General features: G+C 34.9%; 1 pseudogene across 1 annotated transcript; it reads right to left on the bottom strand.

Moving 5' to 3' along the window:
• Nucleotides 1-609: 609 nt before the first annotated feature.
• LOC145562044 (callose synthase 5-like) lies at nucleotides 610-20168 on the bottom strand (annotated as a pseudogene). The gene is made up of 41 exons (XR_014094266.1): nucleotides 19952-20168; nucleotides 19730-19830; nucleotides 17364-17582; nucleotides 17169-17279; nucleotides 15464-15592; nucleotides 15233-15325; nucleotides 14969-15060; nucleotides 14748-14874; nucleotides 14527-14664; nucleotides 14371-14447; nucleotides 14196-14274; nucleotides 13999-14124; nucleotides 13789-13903; nucleotides 12660-12994; nucleotides 11614-11666; nucleotides 11453-11513; nucleotides 11286-11367; nucleotides 11156-11205; nucleotides 10981-11067; nucleotides 10497-10619; nucleotides 10313-10404; nucleotides 10141-10228; nucleotides 9899-10059; nucleotides 9060-9183; nucleotides 8878-8972; nucleotides 8657-8756; nucleotides 8423-8574; nucleotides 8053-8162; nucleotides 7822-7947; nucleotides 7571-7639; nucleotides 6267-6456; nucleotides 6072-6186; nucleotides 5863-5982; nucleotides 5668-5783; nucleotides 5495-5578; nucleotides 4990-5102; nucleotides 4578-4807; nucleotides 2736-3533; nucleotides 2086-2136; nucleotides 1809-1994; nucleotides 610-1378 (listed from the first exon to the last, which is right to left on the bottom strand). The product of XR_014094266.1 is annotated as a callose synthase 5-like (transcript).
• Nucleotides 20169-21672: the final 1504 nt, after the last annotated feature.

The raw sequence follows: 21672 nt of genomic DNA, 5'->3' as shown, positions 1-21672 counted from the left end.
TCTAATATATATATATAAAGGGGAGTTTTTCCGGAGTTTTTAGAGAGCCACGTATGATTTAATTTTTTCAGCGCGCCAATTAGGATAATAAATTTTAGTGGTAGCCAATTAAATACGAGATTATTAATTTATTTTATAAGTAAATAATTTAAATGACACGTAAACAAAATTGGCGAATGAGATTTCCCAGTTTAAATTAATTAAATATAAAATATTATCTTTTGATATTAGGAATTTTATCTAAATATATAACAAATTTTAGCACATAAATATATGTATTAAAAAAATTATTTTAAAAAATTTAAACAAATCGTGCATCGCACGAGGTTCATCTAGTTATTATTATTACTGGAATGGTACGAAGGAGCAAACCAAAGGAATAAAAAAAATATTATTGTCAATATTTAGTTATTTACCCTCCAAATTTTTTTTTTTTTAAAAAAAAAAAAAAAAAAAAAAACCACAAAGTATTGTCAATCTTAGTCATACAATTTAACATTGATAAAAGGATCATTGTACAATTTGGAACTTTAGAGAAGAAACAAAATGGAGGAATAAGCAGAGAAATTTCTGCCCAACAATTCCCACAGAATGAGACAGAGAATGGCATATGAGATACTGCTTGAACCCTTGCATATTACTTCACAAAGAATCAGTTATTCTATTTTTTTAAAAAAAATACACTACCTTTACATGTTTTGACATCAGTTATACAGTTCAATCTGCGACGATTATGAAGCCTGCTACAATCTGTTTACCTGTGCATTGTCTTTCCCCGACAAGGGAAAGGCTAAAAGTACAATGAACTCTTAATCTAAATTCAATCTCATATATACAGGGGCAAAAAGAAAAGAGCATATTACATGTATGATGGACAAAATCCAGAACACATTGAATATGGTAATAAGCTCTTTAAGCAAGCTTTTGGAAAAAATTGATTCCGGCTTGAGACTATCAGAATGTGGAGCCTCTGACTGAGATCTTGACGCTGACAAGTATATTGTGAAGTGCACATAACATTGGCATCTCCAGTGAGCAATATATTCCAAAAAATTGATTAAATTCAGAAATTCACTTCCTGCTGGAAGAACCCCTTTCTGTCATTTACAAGAACAGAATACCACGTCACACATGAGTAAATGAGTGTTTACTTCTGCTTCTTCCCACCAGCCAAGATACGTTGAATTTGCAGCCCTCGACTGAAAGCTTGGTTGAACAGTAACCTGGTCTGGAACTCAGAGATGAACGGGAACCAAGCTAACATTGCCACAGGGGTGAAAATTAGAATCCCCATGATGTACTCATAGCCTCTCGCCAATGCTATAACTGAACTCCACATTCCCATGCCTTTCACCACCGGCCTACATGCTATTGCTATCTGTTCATACATATTAGGTAGTATTTAATACCAGTAATCAGTATTGTCACCAGTAATAACAGGACAAACACATTACAAAAGTATGTGAAAAGTATGCCCAACAATAAGAGGGGAAGTTCAAAAGCTGGACTTAATTGCAAAATCATATTTCAGATATCATAATGTTTGTTATTGACAACTTTGAGTTTTACAACAATAAGAGTTCAAAACAAAGATCACTTGGAGAAGGAAATTTTTTTGTTGGCAGTATTGCATATGATGCTAAGGTCTAGTGTGAGATCAAGTGAACAGTAATGCTACGAATGACTTGCATGATTCATGCCAGTAAGGAGATACTTCTGGATTAAGGTGCATAAAAAAAAAAGAAAGAAAGAAAGAAATGAATGGCAGATTAATAGAAAGTAGAGAGAGAGAGAGAGAGAGATCTTACTGATAAAAGAGCCCATCCAGTGGGCATGAAGGCCAGCAAGCTAACAAATATGTCTCCAACTGTCAGATTCAAGAATAAAAAGAAGACAACCAGAGCGACTATAAAGCCAATGAAAAGGAAAAGTTTCAGTAATCTGAACATCAGCTGGTAATCTGCACTGAACTTCTTTTTACCCATGGATACGATCTGCAGTCACAACACATAGATAAGTACTACGTATTAAGTATTTCATACGTACAAATATAGGCATCAGCATTCTGATTATAAAGTTGCTTACCTTCAGAATAATAACCACAGCAACAATGACAAGCCAAGACAGGCCATAAACCTAAAATTAACAAAAAGAGAGTCATATTAAAAACGAAAAAGAGTCAGACGAAAATTTTGCCACTATCTCAAGTCTGCAGTGAAGCACTGAAGCCCAGGCCTCAAAAAAAAAAAAAAAAAAAAAAAAAAAAAAAAAAAAAAAAAAAAAACTATATAGCTGAAGGGCTAGTAATTTTCGTTGATGTTTACAGTAGGCATGCGAGGTTGCAAATTAGTGGTTTTTACTTTCTAAGAAGTTGCTTTTTCCCAGTGGTTCCATTTTCTAAGAAGTTAAACAAGTTACTTCCCAGGAAGTGCACTTCCTGAGTTTTTGTCAGCCAAACAACTCTCACAATTTTCCACTTCGCATGCTATACCTTAGCAGAATCTCTAACTTGATTTAAGAACAGTATGCACAGTTACTCATAATCCCACAACATTGAAAAGCCTAATTAATGACAAGTTCGGACAATATTTTAAAAAGGAGGAGAGAGGGGAGGGGGGTGAAAGGTTCTAATCAAATATTGCATATCACAACACAATGAATCTAAGATACTTTGAAAGCAGAGGTCAGTGTTTGGGAAAGGAAAGCTTGAACCACAATAGGTATCTCAGACTCACCATGATGCTTGTGTCTTCATTGGCTACATGCAAATGATACACTACTCCATACTGATACAAAAAGAACCGGAGAGAAAGAACAATCTCCCAGAAACGTCCTGTAAATCCTGTAGATAGCAAGTGCTCCTGCTCTTCAGCCCACCATGATTCCCAACTCTTGTTTGCCGGTACACCAATACCACCATGACTACTTATCCATTTCGTCCAATCATCCCAATCATCCACAATCTTCTGCCACTCAAATCCTGATGGGTTGAAAATAAAGGGAGCAAACAACCAAGATATAACCAAAAACCACATGGACCCAGTCACCAGAATAAAGGCTGTGGAACCAGATACCGCAGATCCGTATAAATGATATGCTATAAGCAATATCATAAGCTCTAGCCCTTTTGTGAAATGGCTTCTTGAATACATGCGATAATTTTCAGCAAATCTCTCATGACGGACAACAAATCCACGTCCAGTGGCTCTGTACTTGGCTCCTCCGTGCAAGATGGTACGCCCATAATAGTGAACTTTTGTCCCAAGGGAGAATGTGAAGAAAACTGCCGCTAGCTGCAACTGCATAATGATCATCTCACCCAACGCAGTTCTAAATCCTCTCTCCAGTCCAATCTCCATGATCATGGGCAAAGCCATTAGAAGTCCCAGTTGGACCACAGACTCTGAAGCCATGGCTGCCTTCAAGGCATTTTCCCCCTTGGCCCTAGCAAACTTTATAATAGACTGCTCCAAACCACTCAAAGATAGGTAAAGTCTTCCATATAGATAAGCATACGCTGTAAGGACAACCAACTGCATATCCACAAACATGTGTTTATAAATATTATCAACATTCATAATATGTAAACGGAGGGGAAGAGGAAAGGAGGAGAGGGAAGAAGTGTGATTCTGCCCTTCCAAATCTTGACTGGAAAGATTTGGTCGATTAAAAAGGGAAGGAAGATGAAGCCCTCCAACTCCTTTCCTTCCCTTTTCTAATTCCAAATCCAAATAAAAAAGCACATATCCCTCATTCTTCCTCACCTCTCCCTTCCCTCCATATTCTCTAATCCAAGGAGTACAACAGCAGTTCATTCTCACTAAAAAAACTACAGTAATACCCAGCGTATTAGGGGAGGGGGGGACCCTAGAAAATTGCACCTTTGCTGCAAAAGCATGAAAACTTATAGGTTAAATTACAAATATCACATCAAGGGCCAGAAACAGACAACCATCATCAGCTCTTACGGTGACTCATGTCAAAAAGAAAATGGGAACAGTACTGTAATTTGACGTGATCACTATTCTCAAACATGTAGTAGTAAATTAATGAATTTCAACCTTTTTGTTTTTCTTTTATTCTTATCATTAGAGTATTGTTTGAGCATCCCCCCCCCCCCCCCTCCCTTTTCCAAAAAAAGAAAACACATTAGGCTAAACAATTCTTTTGCTACAGAAATCACTGATAACTGTTTCTAGATGAAACAAATTACATAGGATCAGCTTATTTCAGTTAGATAGGCATACAAATCAACATTTCTTGAGGTTTACAAATTCAAAAATACCGATATTGGCATATTTCACATGATTGATTTACTGGTATAAGATATTTGCAGTTAAAATTACTCAGTACTGCTCTAAAGTTTTTTATGTTTCTCTTCTTTTGCCCAATGTGGCAGCTTAAATTTTGTCTTTATGAGAATCAAGTGACATTTCAATAATTTTCTGCATGCTCTTCACATATATGTGATCAATGGTTGGTTGAGATTTTATATCATATTAAAATAGTTGATCAAACAACCAAAAAAATGTTGGCCCAGCATTCCAGTAGCTCAGCTTCTATGAATAAGTGCTTACCATGGAACTAACGTAAAATCCAACTGTTGTGAAATAGCACGAAAGCATGCGGAAGAAGTCGAAACGATGGCCTAATCGATACACATCCCGACTGAGTGTTTGCTCCCCATTACCACAAGCTACTTTTGCTTCAAAAAGTGAGATTTGGTTGAGACCAACATCACGTCCTTTGCCTACTTGAATATACTCATGATGAGTAACATTTCCACGCCTTAATGTTGAGTTAAATCCTACATGATGAGATGCATATGAGCCAAAAAGTGCTGAATCAAATTAGAAAAAGTTGCTTACAGATTTGACAACTACCTTGAGAAAGAAACACACAAAACACATGATTTTTAGAACAAAAGCAAACAGGATTACAAAGACGAGGTAGAAAGCAAAAGAAAATGGGAAGAGCAAAAGACCTTACCAGCAAAGATGTCCTCACTTAAATTGATTCCTCGAGAAGCCTTGCTTATTCCACCTCGGGTAATGTGGAAAATCCTGTCAAAGACATCTGGGTGGCCATAGTGAAAGCGAACCCTGGAAATATCAAGGAAGTAGGAAGTTGGAGTAATTGGTGTAAAAAAAAATGTTAAGGAAAGAACAAGTGCTACAAGTATAAAAAGAGGAGATTCTCAGAGTAAAAAAGTCTCTTTTTTCTGGCATAGATCTTAAACGTGTCAAGTAGGCAACTGACTCTGACTTCATTACTGTGGAAAAGAATTTCATACTCTTATCACTATTTCTGTATGATAACAGGTGTAACATGATAGGTTCAGACTTCATATAATTGTTTATTGTGAATTTGTACACTAACATCATGAAGATCAAACACACAGGCACTTTATTATATAGTGTTTCTCCTGTAATTCCTTATTCATTTCGTAAGATAAATCCTAATTATTCTTATGTCCTGGGACAGAGATACATACTTCAATGGTCTTGCAAGAACTCTTTGTCCAATGGTAACAAAGCTTGTCTCCTGATTTGACATAAACCATGCCAAGGATGATACACTGCAAGGAAGCAAATATGACACCTCTGTCAAAATGTCAAAGAATGATTGCAGTACAGCAACTTTTGGTTGCCAGGAGTACTCTCTTACCTTCCAGTGAAGATATGCTCACGAACACCTAAAATTGTAGGTGGACGCACTCCATGATCTTCATTAAATTCTTCTAGAAGGTTACGCATTTTCAGAGCTTCTTCCAAGTAATTATCCTATAATTAGAAAGATTGCATTTATTTATTTATCCATTTTTTCATTCAAAACATGAAACAAAAATCAATTAGAGCTTGCCTGGTTCATATCTATGGCCTGGAGGGCTTCTCCTCTAGTGAAAATTATAGCATGGTTTTGGTTTTCAGGCTTCCCTTCCCCTATCTATGCCGGGCCAGGCAACTTTATACGGTATATTTCCTGTAGAAAAGTTTTCAATCAGCGTCCATATACCATGGTACCAAATACCCTTAGAAATCAAGATACTAATTCTCAAAAAAGGGGTATACCTGGTCAAGATTGTCAACAGCTTTGACCAGTACGGAGTAATAAACTTTTTGTGATTTTTGACCACCTTCTCTTTCTTCAACTTCATCCACATATGCTACACGCAGGGATGGATGACTGAAGAGTGACACAAAACATGACACTGAGCTTACACTACACATACAAAATTAAGATCGAATCTTTGAATTTGAACTTACTTGGCCATCAAATTTAAAATGTCTGTTGCACGACGATCTCCACTCCGCTTCTGATTACCGTAATTCTGGCACGTAGCGACATATGTGAATTTCATATCTGCAAGAGCTTCTAGTTGGGCATAAAGGGATCTCTGACTCCTCTTCTCCTCCTCCATTGGAACTGTAACTGCCTTGTAGCCTTCCAAGATCTCTGTCCATTAAAACAAAAGGCTAAATCATAAAGATAGCTGATTTACCAATTAGCAAACTGGAATTGAAAAATAAAAAAAATCAGGTCAAGTCTCCGAAAAATAAAAAGCCCAATCCATGACGTGTGTATTTAGAATCGTAAACGGCATGTTACAATTCACACCAAACCTCATGAATTACCTTTATCCTGAAATATACTTTTCTAGAATCACCTGCTCTCTAATAAAAGACAGGTCTTTAGCAACATATTGGAAAGATAGCCTATATGTCTAGGAAAAGTAGGAATCATGGTGCTTGGAATGCTGTTTCTCTATACATGAAAAAAAAAACAGTAGCTAACACACTAAGACAGGCAACTAACCTTCAAAATTCCCCTCTTTCCCTCCTCCCCACCCCCCAATCTCTCTTCCTTTGACAATGGAGTTCTGAGAAAACATCAGACAAACTCATCAACACGTTTGAAGATTTTGAGTACAAGAAAGAAATCTAAAGATTAAACGAAATGAGACTACTAGCTCAAAGTCTTAGCTATATCGAACTGAGAGAAAACAACCAGCCTCCAGGAATATACGGTGGCTCATTAAGTCTTTCTCACAAAATGCAAGTTGAATGACCCAAAGTACAAACAAGATTTTGTGCTTCATAATAAAAGATTTTATAATAATACACCAAAAACTTAAAGAAAACCCATTGAAACCTTGTTTAACTTTGTGATTTCTGGATACTACTTTCTAGTCCATAAATTTCTTTGAGAATATCAATTATCAAACAGTAAATGGTTTAGTGAATTAAGGCAGAATTTTGTCAATATCTTAAGTTGACTTTCATTTAGAAAATCACGAAATACAGGGAACATTGAAAGAGGTTCAAAGGTGATGAACTCTGAAAAAATATGTAGATCTTCATTAGAAAACTCGTATATCAATTTCCCAATTATTATCTTTGATGTTCAAGGCCATTAAAAAAAATTAAATGGTACGGAGTATTACATCACTTAAATTTTACTTTAGTAGAGAAAGATCCTAATTCTGAAATATTCAGCTGTTAATACTACCAAAAACAGTATGCTCTCACGACTAAAATACTAGCAATAGAAAAATAAAAAAGTATCTCACCCTCTTCATCAGCCATGTCGAGAAAAGCCTGAAGTTTTAATGCCCTTCGATAATACATCATCCCTCGAACTGCATACAACAGATATTATTACAGCAGGTACATATGATACATATACAAACACATACACACACATACATATATAATATATGTTTATAGAGAAAGAGAAAGTGTGAAGATATTTCAAGTCAGAAGAAAATATAGCTGTATATTTATATGAAAAAAATTAGTACAGACTAGTACCACATTATACCTGTTCTGCAGAGAGTCTGTCCTCTCAGTGAAACCCAATAGCGAAGGTGTAAAATGTTCTCCTCATTTTCCCAAACCTCAGCCTCTTTCTTGCAATTGATTCTCTCCATAAAATTGTTCCATTCATCTAAATAAATAGGTATAATTGCAAAATCAGATACCTTGGTCTACTGCCACAAGTAGAGAAGTAATCTATATATAAGCTTTTATTCACATTTGTTAGTATCAGAACCTGGAAATATCTTCTGCAAGTAGTATATAACAGATATACCATCTTCATTCTCCATTTCAAGGTCATTTCTAGAGTATACTGTCTCCTCACTGTAGTAAGGGGTAAGGACACTGCAAGTTTCAATGGGAGGAAAACAGCAATAAGCAATCAATTGAGAATGCATCACTTCACGGTTAACAGAAAATAATTTCTCTACCAAAAATTTGGATTCTTTAGTGGATAGTATGAAACCAGCCCAACTAACTTGCGAAACAGTATCTGATTGAGCTTAGATAAAGCAATCCACTAAGTTAATGAGTATCTCAAGGTATGATTTTATCCCAAGACCTTTAATGTTATTTATAAATTTCATATAAAATAAAAAGCATACCTAAATGAAAGCATCTTCCTAACTTTAGGAGCTCGTGGCATATCCATGAACAGCGAGTTTGTGAAAAATGCAATCCTTCTTCGTGCTTCAAGGTTTGTTGGCACATCAGTGGCAGACTCCTTCACTGTCAAAAGTAGATACAGGCGTCGTATCTAGAAACAGAAATATCACTAGGGATGTCTTATGTTTTTGTTAAAAATTAATTTTGATGGAATTAAAAGCATCTTTTCATACCTGTTCTTCCCACTGTGGTGTAATCTTAGGTGGAAATACTACATTTTCAAAAAGACGATTTCCATCCTTGCCACTACTATTCCCAAGATCAGCTAACTCACTGAAAGCACCATGATGCTTGATTAGTTATAAGACAAGAAGTTAACTTGATCTGGTGATCCAGACCAAAGAAATATATTATTTAAAATAAAACACAAGGAGACTTAAAACAGATATACTACCGAATTTCATTCACCATCATGTCACGTGTAACAACTTCTAGCATGTCAAGCAGTAGCAATACCACACTGTCCCGTTTGGAAGAGTCGCCATCTCTCTTGAAATAGAACAAAATGAGCTTCACTAGAAAAAATCTAATGGAATTTTATAAGTATGCCCAATAACAAAATGTCTATTTACTAACCAGATATCCCACAAGTTCGACAAATTTCTTGCAGAGGGTGGGTAAAGCACTCATTCTGAAATTTGTAAGAAGTGTACCCCTCGACATGTTTGTCTCAACTTCTCTTATAATGACAGAAATCATCCTGTCAAACAGATCTTATGTTAAGCATATAGTGTATGCACATTCCACAATGACACTCTAGGTTGTTTCCTTGAAAACCACATTAGTAAGGATGCCATTATATCAGATCCTTGTTATAGCACAAGAAATAACAACTGCAAAATAACTTTGGTTAAAAATAAAACAGTTAAACTGAAATCTAAAATGAAGAACCAAGTGCTCAAGTTGACATTTCTCGAGAGAGAAAGAAGCTAGATGAACAGAGAAGACAAATGAGCAAACAGAAAAATGATTGATGATATCGACTTTTGGTCATTATGAAGCAGCAGTAAGAGTATAAGAAAGATTGTTTGCAATATTGGTTCTAATATACTCTCCATTCCAAAGTAATCTAATACATTGTACTCCTTCAGTCCCAATCGAATGCTCCACTCAGGCTTTGGCAAACATCTCAAGAAAATAAAAATAAAAAGAAGAAGAGCATAGGGATAGAAAGGAGTGTAAGAATTGATGTGATGGAAAAGGAAGAGAATTGTGGCCCAAGTGTCCAACTCCACACAAGAAAGTGGGATTTCTTTTCCCATTTTAGGGAACAAGAAATTTGATGTGGGACTTCCCTAAATGGTCAAGTGGAGCGTTAGATTGAGATAACAGAAGCTAGAAAGAAAAAATAATGATTAGTCTGGCTTTGGAATTTACAAAAAATAACAAGACAACATAATGTATACATCACTTACTTTTTCTCTGTTTCTCCAGCAACCAGAATGTTCAAAACTTGCTTAAAGGATTCATAGCATTCAATTACGGCACATTTCATGTATTCATCAGCAGATATTCGCTTCCAAAGGTCAGAGTCCTTCGGTCGAAACTGAACAGCCGTATCCAATGCTATCGGGATCTGCAAAACAAGAAAAGTAATCAGTGTCAAAATAGATTTCAGTTTTTACAGAGAATATTTGATATTTCAAGCAACACTTACCTTGCTTGCAAGCAAAAAAGGTGGCCACTGAATTATTTTCAAACTAGGATCTGAAGAATAAGGCACGAGCAGCAGATCCATCTCCCTGAACAATAGTATGTCTAATTCAGTAACATGTCAATCATAATGAGAAGGATATAATAAATGAGTAAAGGATCAGGAGCCTTTCCTGTCATTAACAAGGTCCTCTTCACGGAAAGAACATATAATTTCGTTCCAGAGCTGCGCAAACCTAGCTGCTTCACTTCTCTTGCTTGCATTAGCCTTTAGGAATAGAAGTAACAAAATGTTACGAAGGGCATTGAGCTTGATCCAAAGCAATATTTGAAAGGTAAAACATAGATAAAGACAGCAACCTCAGCAAACCGCTTTGATAAGGTAAAGCCTCGTTTGCGTGACTTTTCTGAAGGCACCAGACAGTGATTAAAAGCACCAGGCAGTGCTTGAAATCTTGTCCTCAGCATACCAAGAGTCCTTATCTGTTGGAACAACAATGGCATTTCTAAATGGAAAAGAACTTGTGCAAAAATCAGTTTAACTTATTCTAGATAAATTAGCTATCAAATATCAGGGTATCTACTATCTACGTGGATTTGGATGTTTCAAGAAAGGGAGAAAGAAGGGCATTGAATATATTAAAAATTCAACGTTTATTCTTCAGATAATTTTAATTAAGAACAAAGAGGGGTAATGAATAAGGAATAGTCACAGGGTACCTATGAAGAAAAATCTGTCACAGATAATAAGACAATACCCACCCACCTCGCCCCCACCCCCCCCCCCCCCAAAAAAAAAAAAAAAAAAAGGTGATGTGAAGTACATGTTGATCACAAATATTACCTCTCCTAGACGGTCAAATGCTCCTATGAAACCACCATAAACTGTGGTATATATAGAGTACCAAATTTGAGTATCCATGAAATAAACCTGAATGTTTACAGAATGGATAAGAAATCAGCAAAATAACATCAAAATTAAACGATTTCTAGTAAGGGGCCAAGTGCTAAGTACACACCATGATAACTGGAGCCCAAAGTGAGGCAACTGCACCATAATTGTGTTTAGCTGTATAAATAAGAAAAGCATCAGCATAAGATCACAAAAGTGCATTCCCAAAAAAGGCACAAAAACGATGCATTGGATACCGTGAGGAAAAAATTCATGCCACTGAAAGTCAACTTTATTGATGTCCATTATGTCTTTGGTTGGCTTCACCAAGGGTCTTATCTGCAGAAAAGATACAATAATAAGTGGAGTGGGAAATCCATTCCCTCCAACTTAGAAGAAGATGCATCACAAAACAAAAGCCTACCATGATGAAATAGCTGAATGCAATCTTTGTAGCCATAAGTAGTAGCCAAAATATAGTATACCTGTCGCAAAATTTATTTTAATAGTACTGCAAGAAATAATAAATAAAAGATAATTTGAAAAATATTGGAGCTCAAAGAGAGTTATTTATCTCACACTTACTTTATGAGAGAAAATTGGCTTTCATGCATTCCTCTGCCTACATAAATCCTAGGCTGCAAAAATGACAAAAAAAATTTAAAAAAAAAAAAACTCAGCATGACACAGTTTCTTCAAGCACCTTGGGGGGGGGGGGGGGGGCAGAAAAGCAGAACGTGCAATTCAATCCAATGCCATGGTATATATGGAAAAAACATAAGTGACAAATTATAAATTCAGGTTGCAGATAAGTGGTGAATAAATCTTTCCTTTTTGTATATTTATCCCCTGTTTAAGGTAAAATAATGTGATCTAAAGTCTAAAAGAAAGCAACACCTACTATTAGCATTAACATTGGACTAGATTTTTTATATGCTCAAGTCTAGAATCACTTAAGAAGACATACTATATGACAGATCAACAAATTAGATATGATCACATCGTGAATCATGCACAGATCAAAAAAAAAAACGAGTAAAACTTAGCACATCTACCTCTTGTAAGTAGCAGACACTTGTGTCTGAAGATTTATATAAAAACACAAGTAACAGAACAGTAAAAAGGCTAGCTGTCCAAGGATAAGGCTAAAATTCATTTATTTCCTAGTACACAGGAGGTTACATAAGGAATAATGAGTGCCAATTAGAGTTCATAAAGGTGTGTATCTTTTCTGGAAAGAAAAATAACTACTTGCACATTGAAGTGCAAACGCACCCAAACTAACACACCCACAATACATTATTAAAGCAAGACTGCAAAGCATCTATTTTGTATGTTCATGCTCTGACAGAAATCAGAAGAAATATTGGGTATCCCTCAGATGGCCTAAATTATTCTCCACTCCTTCACAAAAGTGAGCTTACAACAAACAAGGGAAACCTCAATAAAAACAGCCCAATGTATAAAAAGGCTCAAGGCGCAATAAGGCGATGAAGGTCCTGCAGCGCCTAGGCACGCCTTGGGCGCGCTTCGGAGCGCCTTACTTCAAAGAGTTATCAATTGTACTGGGCTTAACATTTCCCGCCAAATAAAAAGTTCTAGCATTTCTATGAGACAAAGCAATATAATACCTGTGACCACCACATTAGGAATCTTATGATAAGCCAATCAGAGTTTTCAATAAAACGTCGAAGCATTGGGAAAAGGAAGAGTGCTGCAGACAGTATGTTTGGTAGACAATAGAGTACCACCGCCATGATATACAGAGCAGGAACACCCTTAAGTTGCCCCAGAAATGACAGAACATCTCGAATTTGCTGTGGTGCCACATTGAAGGAATGAACATAAAAGAGGGAGAGGGCTACAGCCCATGCAAGACTAACAATTATCTTCAAGACACTTCTTGTCACATCCATGAACATCCACCTACGCTTCATGGGGAGGTTGATAATAATATCCAGAACACCTAGAACAAAGGGGTGGGGGCGAACCAGATCAAAAGAAACATTTTTTCTTATTACAGTAATTATAGTGCAAAAACTTTCAGAACTATAAAATTAAATTAAAAAAAAATTAAGAAAACGGGGTGAGATATGATTTCTGTAGCATTGGGCCAAATGGCTAACTTAGATCAACTGAATTCAAAGAGAATCTTGTTCATCATGAATAATGAAACCTCAAGAACCCTAAGTTTTTAATCCACATAATTTTACTTGGAAAAAACTGATGTTGAACATTGGACAGATTAAGGGTTATCTTCAAGAAATAGGTAGAGGGAATGTTTTCTTGAAGCTATTAATTGTAATAAATATTACACTTTCTAGATTTGTTTAATATGCTTCAATCCAGCAAGCTATTTTCACTCTCATTTCAAAATAGAGAACCATTTTAATACAGAAATGTGCAGAACAGCAAAATTAGGGAAAATTGTAGAAAAGTAAAATGGTGGAAACTACTAATTTTAATTATATTTTTGACTTTGTATTTTGCTACACCACACCACATATGCAAAAAACCTCCCAGATGTGAAGATGCGTTTAAAGAATATCTATATTAACCATTATTTCAGAATATCTATTTACAGATGAGACTTTATATGAAAGGAAAAAACAATTATTCCAGGGGGTCTACATTACTATTCTCACTTTTTAACCATATCCTTGAACACTGTACATATTACATATATAAATTGTTGAAATCCTATGAAAATATGCAAATATTTGTTTAATGCATTGTAGAGTCCATCTGAGAGAAACATACTCTGAAGCAAGCGAAGAAAAGCTGCAGTGATAAAAGTACTTGAAACAGGATATAAGACGTCTTTCTTAAAAATAGATAATAGTGGGGCTTCACTCCACGCGATGATCACCATTGCCTGCGTCAGTTTTTAAATCTATTACTTACCAAATCTAAGTTTAGAAGCATTGTACAAATATTTTGTAGATGACCAACTTTATTTCATAGAAGTACCTGTAGAGCCAGTATATAGAATGTCCACAGGCGATCAAAACTTCGAAAAATATGCCAGAATGTTCTAGTTTCTATGAAATTTGATTTTCCTGTGCCCTTAGAGTTGTCCTGGAAGACCTTTCTACCCTGAAGCATCAGACATGTGAAACAGGTCAGCTTTGATCATGAGTCAATATATTAGTGTCTCTACAGGTTACCTTTACAGTTTCACGAGTTGATTTAAAAAATTCTCCATCATCGCGCATGGGCCAACCTAATGAGAAACAATCTGATGACCTGGATTATAGAGATGAAAACTTCATGTAAAAATGTGAGCATTAAGAATGGTCAGGAATATCGCTAACGATGAATGAGCTGAATTATGTTGCTGACCAGAAATACTCGTTCAAGTCATCATAGTTGCACCAAGCAGAGTAAGGTGCCTTCCCATTTTTGCTCTTCTGGGCTTCCTGGGATAGCATCACAAGCACTTGAATACAGAAACAAAGCAGCAGCAGGTGAATGATTGTACATAAAGAAGATAATTACCTTTTCAATTACACGATACAGGGGTGTAATAACTTTCCGAAGAAACGACTCATCATCCCCACCATAGGAGGGCTTTATGTTCTCTCCCGTCACAATGCTGACATTTCCAGCCAGCAATCCATGGAGTTCATAAGCCATCTGAACATCATCATTTGTTAATCTACTTCTACATTCATTATTCATAAGATAGATAGTGAAAATTGATGGGAAACAGTCCTTACATTATGAAAAATATAGCATAGGCATTCTGGCATGAAGCGCATATTTGCTGCTTCACCCCATATAAGAAGATATAACCCCATATAAAGAATTTTCCTCTGCTGAACTTCATGTGGACCTTGAGGAAGCCTATAGTTACAGAATATAAACTAAAAGAATCAGCTATTTCCACGGCCAGGAGCACATAACAGAAAGCACATAATAGGGAAATTCAAATGTAAACCTTAAACTGTACTTTCGACCCATAAATTTGCACCATGTTTTGTAGTTTTTGAAGAGCTTGTTCATCACAGCATCCACAGCTCGATCATCAAGCTACAAAAACAGTAAAGTCGAAAAGTACTGTAATGTGAGTTACACTGAAGATATTACATTCAATACATATGGTACAACCTTAAAGCAGTAGCATCAACAATGCAGGCAAAAAAAAAAAGCAAGATGAAAAAGATGATGAAAAAAAAGACAAATAACTAAATAAGATTCCAACCTTGTTCATAGGCTCAGGCTTTGGATTTAGCCTTATATGAACATTTGCTAGTAGTATTATCAAATTCTCTCGCTGATTTCGAACATTGTCTTTCTGCATAAAACAAAAGGACCAATTTTCGGAATCACTTTGTCACTGTGTTACATTTCCAAGTTCACAACTTATTCATCACTGTTAAAGAAAAAGATGAAGGGAGAAGAAACACCCAATGTACACAATAAGACAATGTACCTGAAATCCAAACATAGCCTTCAGCCAATCGAAAAGATCCAAATCATTGGTTCTCTGCCGGTGCTGCTCACTTGCAGGTGGCCAAGTTAAGCCACGAATGTTCCACAATGCAGAGATGGCAGCCTTAACCTAGTAAAGAGAGAGCAATAGGACCAAACATCAGATTGAAGACAGAGAGACCAACGAGCGGATAGATTACTCCCAAAAGAGTAACTGACAGCCTGGTTTGTATTTATATAATAGTGGGGAAATCAGATTGTGAGATACAAAATTCAACTTATGCTTCCAATCTTCCATTCACTAACTAAGATGCGCGTGTATAGAGAAATGATAGAACATTTTCACGGTCTAGAACAAACTGGATGATAAATAAAAATTACTAGAAAATGGTGAAACTCCTTGCGAAAATACTAGAAAATGGTAAAAACAAGCTGTCCAGAGATACTGCATTGCATGCATTTCCTTGAACCCATAACTCTCTGTTTATATTTGGGGAAGGTGGGGGTGTGAGGTGGATGGTTTGGTCATGCATATCATAATCTGGAAACTGTCGGAAAATAAAAACGTTGCTTTATTTTGATTTTAAAGAAGATTATCTGCTAGGTATTGCATTAACAGTCTACTAAAACAGGTAGCTTAATTTATACGAAGTACCATTTACTCATTTTGTTTGAGCTTTATCATGACATGGAAGAAAGTAATTAATCCATTAACAATTGGACATGTTGTTCATGCAGTGATACAACTACATGCCAGAAATGAAGTATACTCCTACAGGACATTATCATCTCTAAATATAGAAAAGATGGTAGAAAACACAACTCAACAAACATTTCTTTATGTAGTGGATGGCCCGTAAAAATAGGTATAAAACTTAGAAGATGCTTTATGGATATTTATCCCCCAAAAGTAATGCATGATCTGTAACTTATTTGCAAAGCAGGAGCAAAATCTCTAATCAGTTGTGTTTACTGCTTTTAACTTGCACCCTCTTGCTACTTTTATATGAATCCAAGAGATATAGATGATCCAAAGGTGAGATATACGATCATATACTTCAAAACCAAGTTTGATATTTAGAACATAAACAAATCTTAAAAGGCAGCCGCAACAATCATCATCACAACTAGATGATATAATAATAAAAGGGGATGAGTTGACAATACAAACTACAAAGTAGTTACATCTTCTTAAACCAAAGTTAACTCTTTTATAGGTTGAATAACAACCTATAGATACTCTTTTAAACTTTGTGATTTGAGATAATATATTACTGTAAAATTCTCTCTTTACACTATAATTCCTCTTGACTTATTAGTTCACATAAATTTCTAGAATCTTCGTATTCAAATATACTCCGTACATACTTTTTTTAAAAAATGAAACCAGGATTCCATTTATTTCAGTGAGTATAGTAGTGATGAACATCAGAACATGATAAAGCTTACATACTTCTCCACTCAAGGGACAGCAAACTCCACCCAACCCCACCCCCAACCCCACCCCCAACCCCCACGAAATTAGAATATGTTAATTAGTTGTCATCTGTCAATATAATTGTATGTAGAACAATCAGCTCTTACCCTTTGGTCTCAAAGGGCTACTTAAATTTCGAGATGAATGTCAAAAAGTGAACTTACAACATGGAATCTCCAAATCTGTAAATGAAAAACGGAGCATTATAGTAATTGACAATTTTATGTACCTCTTCAAGCTGAATGATGGACTGCGAGGCCCCAGCAGCATCCAGCGGAAGTATATTATAGGGGGAGTATTTGTTTTGATTCTCTTCAACATCTCTCGCGGCTGCAATAATCTGATGACACCACAAAACACATTGCATTTAGTGGCATTTCACCAAATAGAAAGTGAGCAAAACAAAAAAGTTCAAGAAATTAACCTCAGGAGCAACTTCTTCGCCTTTCTCAGTTTTGGTGACGGCGCAGAGAACTTCAAAAAGGACTCCAGCAGTTTGGTAAGCCTTTCCAAGCTGAGCTCTATCTGCCTGCTCCCCTTGGTCAAGAACTCGAATATACTGGGAGTAGTATTGCTGGTAATAACTCTCAATTTCGCGGGCATCGGTCTTTTTGACACGACGGGGAAGACTTGCATGATTTTCCTGATTGGAGAATTAATTCAGTTTATGAATTAGCTCTCTAATTAGAAGAATCGGAGATGTCATTTCCTAAACACCAGGACACTCGTGAAGGAAGAGGGAAACAGAAAACTTCATTGAAGGAATGAAGGGGGTATTCATATTGCTAATTCTGAGTTTCTGACGTATATGGAAGAGGGCAACTTTACTATCTCTCTCTTTTAACTCGTTCTTGTACATAAAATTCTTGGATTGCCGTCCCCAGTCAGTCAGTCCCCACAAAACGGGGAAAATAAAAGTTTATGTTCGTGATAATTGTTAATTTACCGGTATTTTCATAAATAAATCAACAAAATATCCCAATTAATATAGTATTTTCGTAAATAAGTCAATATGTTCCACAATTTAGAGAGGTCAAGATTTTCTCTTATTTCTTAAATACCGTGAAAAAACACAAACAACAACTATATTATGAGACAGAGGGAGTATTTGCAATTACGAACAATATTAAAACTCTTTAGATAATCAAATAGGATAGATTGGTAGAACTGCCCCCAAGCTAGTATGAGAAGTGGATAGTCGTGGAATTCAAAGAGCACTCTATCATAATTTTTCATTATCCACCCAATGGAAAAAAAATAATTGATTTGATTTCTCCAAAAAACAAAAAAAAAAAAAAAAAAAAAAAAAAGGAAGCAAAATTCCTATTTAGCCTTTTAATTAATATATTCAGTTAATATTGACTTAGTAACAAATTAGGCTTTTATATATGTAAGTCAAGTGAATGATGCAATGGCTAATGAACAAAAGAGGAACAAAATTACTTTTATAAAGCTCATACTTAGGCTAAATTTTGTTCACTTTATATTAACTTATATTTTTTCAAGGAATGTTTTCTTAGTTTAATTTAGTTTAACCTTTTTTTTAAAAAAAAAAAAAATAAAAATTTAATTTATTTTTACGAATCATTCTTAATTCTATTAATCTAAATTATTTTTGCTAAACTTAAATAATTTTTAAATATTAATTTATTAAGGAGACAAAACATTACTATTCTTACTATTAATTATTAGTCCATTATGTTAATTTCATACAACAATTTGGATATAGTACTTATTATTAAGTAAAAAATACATAGTAAAACTTTGTGCAAAATATGTATTAATATCTAGTTAATGATGGGTGTGTCAAAAAAAAATCTAGTTAATGATGGAAATTTCATTTTTAAAAAATAGATTGAAATTTTTAATGGTGAAGGACCAAAAGTTTACTACGAGTATATGAAATCTTTTGTTAAAAAAAACTACGGAGTTAAACAAAAAAAAAAAATTAAGTGAAAATTTTACACATTGTATTACGTCATGATTTATGACTTTGGACCTACTATATCAATTATATACAATTATGTAAGAGTAAAAAAAATAATATTACAAGCCATTTTCTACATCCTTAATCTCAGAAATACTTGCGTGGACCTGGTCCACGATAATATTATTGTGGACCCGAGATTTATACACACGCAACTGGCATTATATTGAACATAATGACCCTTATTTTTAACATAGTGACCCTTATTTTTAGCATAGTGACCTTTATTAAAAGTTGTATAACGTTTAATACTATTGTGAACTTGAAGTACGGCGTTATGACCCTAATTTTAACATAGTGACTTTTATTATTTATATTGACCTTATAAAATATTTCATTAAAAAAATTAACTTCCTATAGCCTTATATTACCAAAATGACTTTTTTTTTCAACATAGTGACCTTCATTTTATTATAGTGACTTTACTTTTTATTAATAAAACAACCATAGTTTCTCTAATGTTAGTGGTCCACAATAAATTAGTGTGAAGCATGTCCATTTAAGAATTTGTACCTTAATCTACCCATAAACCATATCAATAATTTTATTTATTTATATTTTTTTTTTTTGAAAGAAACCATATGAATAATTATAACAGTGATTCACTACAATACAAAATTTTAGCTAAAAATTTACTTTGTAACCTTATAAAACAATTTTTTCTTTAGCTTACGGCCCACGCTTAAAAATTGACTCTCCCCGTACTGCCCTTTCATCATTAACGTTCAACAACAGTATAAATTCAAAAAATACAGAAAAGTGCGCGCCAAAAAAACGGCGAAGAAAGAGAGAATTTACCATACCCGCTCAAGACGGTGCAAGAGACCAGTCTTAAACTGCCTCACACCTCGCCCAGTAGAGCTTGGATCCAACCTATGTGCTTTCTCAAATGCATAGAACCGACCTAATTTTTCCCATAAACAAACATTTAACCAAATTAGTTTCCACTTATAATATCTAGAAAGAAAATCAAAACATAATTACAAAATCAAACTGAAATGGAAAAGAACTATATGTTTCCATACAGAGATAGGCAATGCGAGGCCGTTCCGGCTCGATTTCGCTGGCGACACGAAGAATTGGAACGATCGAAACGAGGGAAGACGGAACGACTTCATGATCGAAAACCTCCGTCGAAAAGTTCGTTATCGCTGTGTTTCTCGACGGCCTCCTCGACAGACCCTGCGGCCCAGAGTCTTGCGGTGCCGCCATTATTTCTCTCCTAGCTTCTTCTTATTTTCCTGTTTTCTCTCTGTTACATACACCTCTGTTTCTGGTATTCAATCTTCAACATCAATAAAACAGTATGAATCAGAATTCAACAAAATTTCGCTGATATTAAATTTTAATTACATCAAACCTAACGCATTTCAAGTTCTTCAAAAGTGAAAATTATCGCTGTAAATAAAATAATTTATCAGAATTTACCTAAAATTCAAGAATTCGCTGGAAATTAAAATGAATTAAATCAGATAATCATACGTCTTATATTGTCGGTAATAATCCGTTCAATTCTTACCCTAATTTTGCAGAAATCGTAAGATATAAACACAAATTCATCTCATGATCCACAAATGGAGAATTCGTATGATATGACCGAAAATGAAGCTAGAAAAAAGCGAAAATTATAAACAAAATTAAGATTCCAGAATTTCAAGAATTCGCAGCAAAATGATTATACATTCAAATTAAAAGCTAGAAAACTAACTGATTACGAGCTAGCAACACAACTTAATCTCTGAAATCAGGAATCGTCCGCCATGAAAATAGATGATAATCATGAAGTTGCCGAAACAGAGAGATAGAGAGAGAAATGGAGTTTTTGGAGAATTTGAGAGAGGAAGAAGAGAGAGAAAATGGTGTAAAAGAGATGGATTGACACAAATTCGGGATTATTATAGAGAGAAAGAATGAGAGAGAATGGAGGAAAATTAGATTTGTAAGAAATGAAAAAGGATGAGGGTATATATTTTCTGTTAGTTCTCTTGATAATTGTGTGGAAGAACTAATTGTGAAATCCCGCTTATTTCTGCTCCTTTGTTTTTCTAGTCTCCCACCTTCTCTCTCCAATCAAAATACTCGAGCGATTTTCTATGTATAACCGGACTTAGGGTCTGTTCTCTTACGTTGAAATTCAGTTCAGTTCAGTTCAGTTCAGCTCAATTCAGTTCAGTTCAGCTCTTAATTTCCTTCTCTTATAAAATATTCATTTCAGTTCAGTTCAGTTCAGTTCAGCTGAGTTCAGTTCAGTTCAGTTCAGTTCAGCTGAATTCAGTTAATGAGAACAGGCCCTTAGTCTTTCAAATATTTTCTCGGTAAATATAGCCTCTAATGACTTTTATTAATTACTTAATGCATTACTTATTGGGTAAGGGTATATACTTACCCTTGGTATTTAAACTAGCTAATTAACTTGTGTTAGCTCGAATTTGATTAAGATTGTTTAGAATTCAGATAATTACTCTTGTATTGTCATGTGGATGTGAGTCATACATATTATGTGAAAAGTCAACAAATATGAAGTATGATAGAATTGAAAGAAATATGGAGTACTATGTATTAAATGTTATGCAATGTAAATATAGTTGTGAATTGAACATCTTTTAACCTATTTTACTGTTACACGGTTCATTATTTTTAACAAAGACAAATGTTAAGGAAAGAGATAATATAATGTCATGAATTAACAAATTGATACATAAATTATCTATGTTCTAATTTTATTTGTCAGATATTTGATTTGGCA

The sequence above is a fragment of the Chenopodium album genome, chromosome 10 (assembly GCF_948465745.1).
Source record: "Chenopodium album chromosome 10, dcCheAlbu1.1, whole genome shotgun sequence".
Lineage (NCBI taxonomy): Eukaryota > Viridiplantae > Streptophyta > Magnoliopsida > Caryophyllales > Amaranthaceae > Chenopodium > Chenopodium album.
This window is presented reverse-complemented; position numbering and strand designations above follow the sequence as displayed.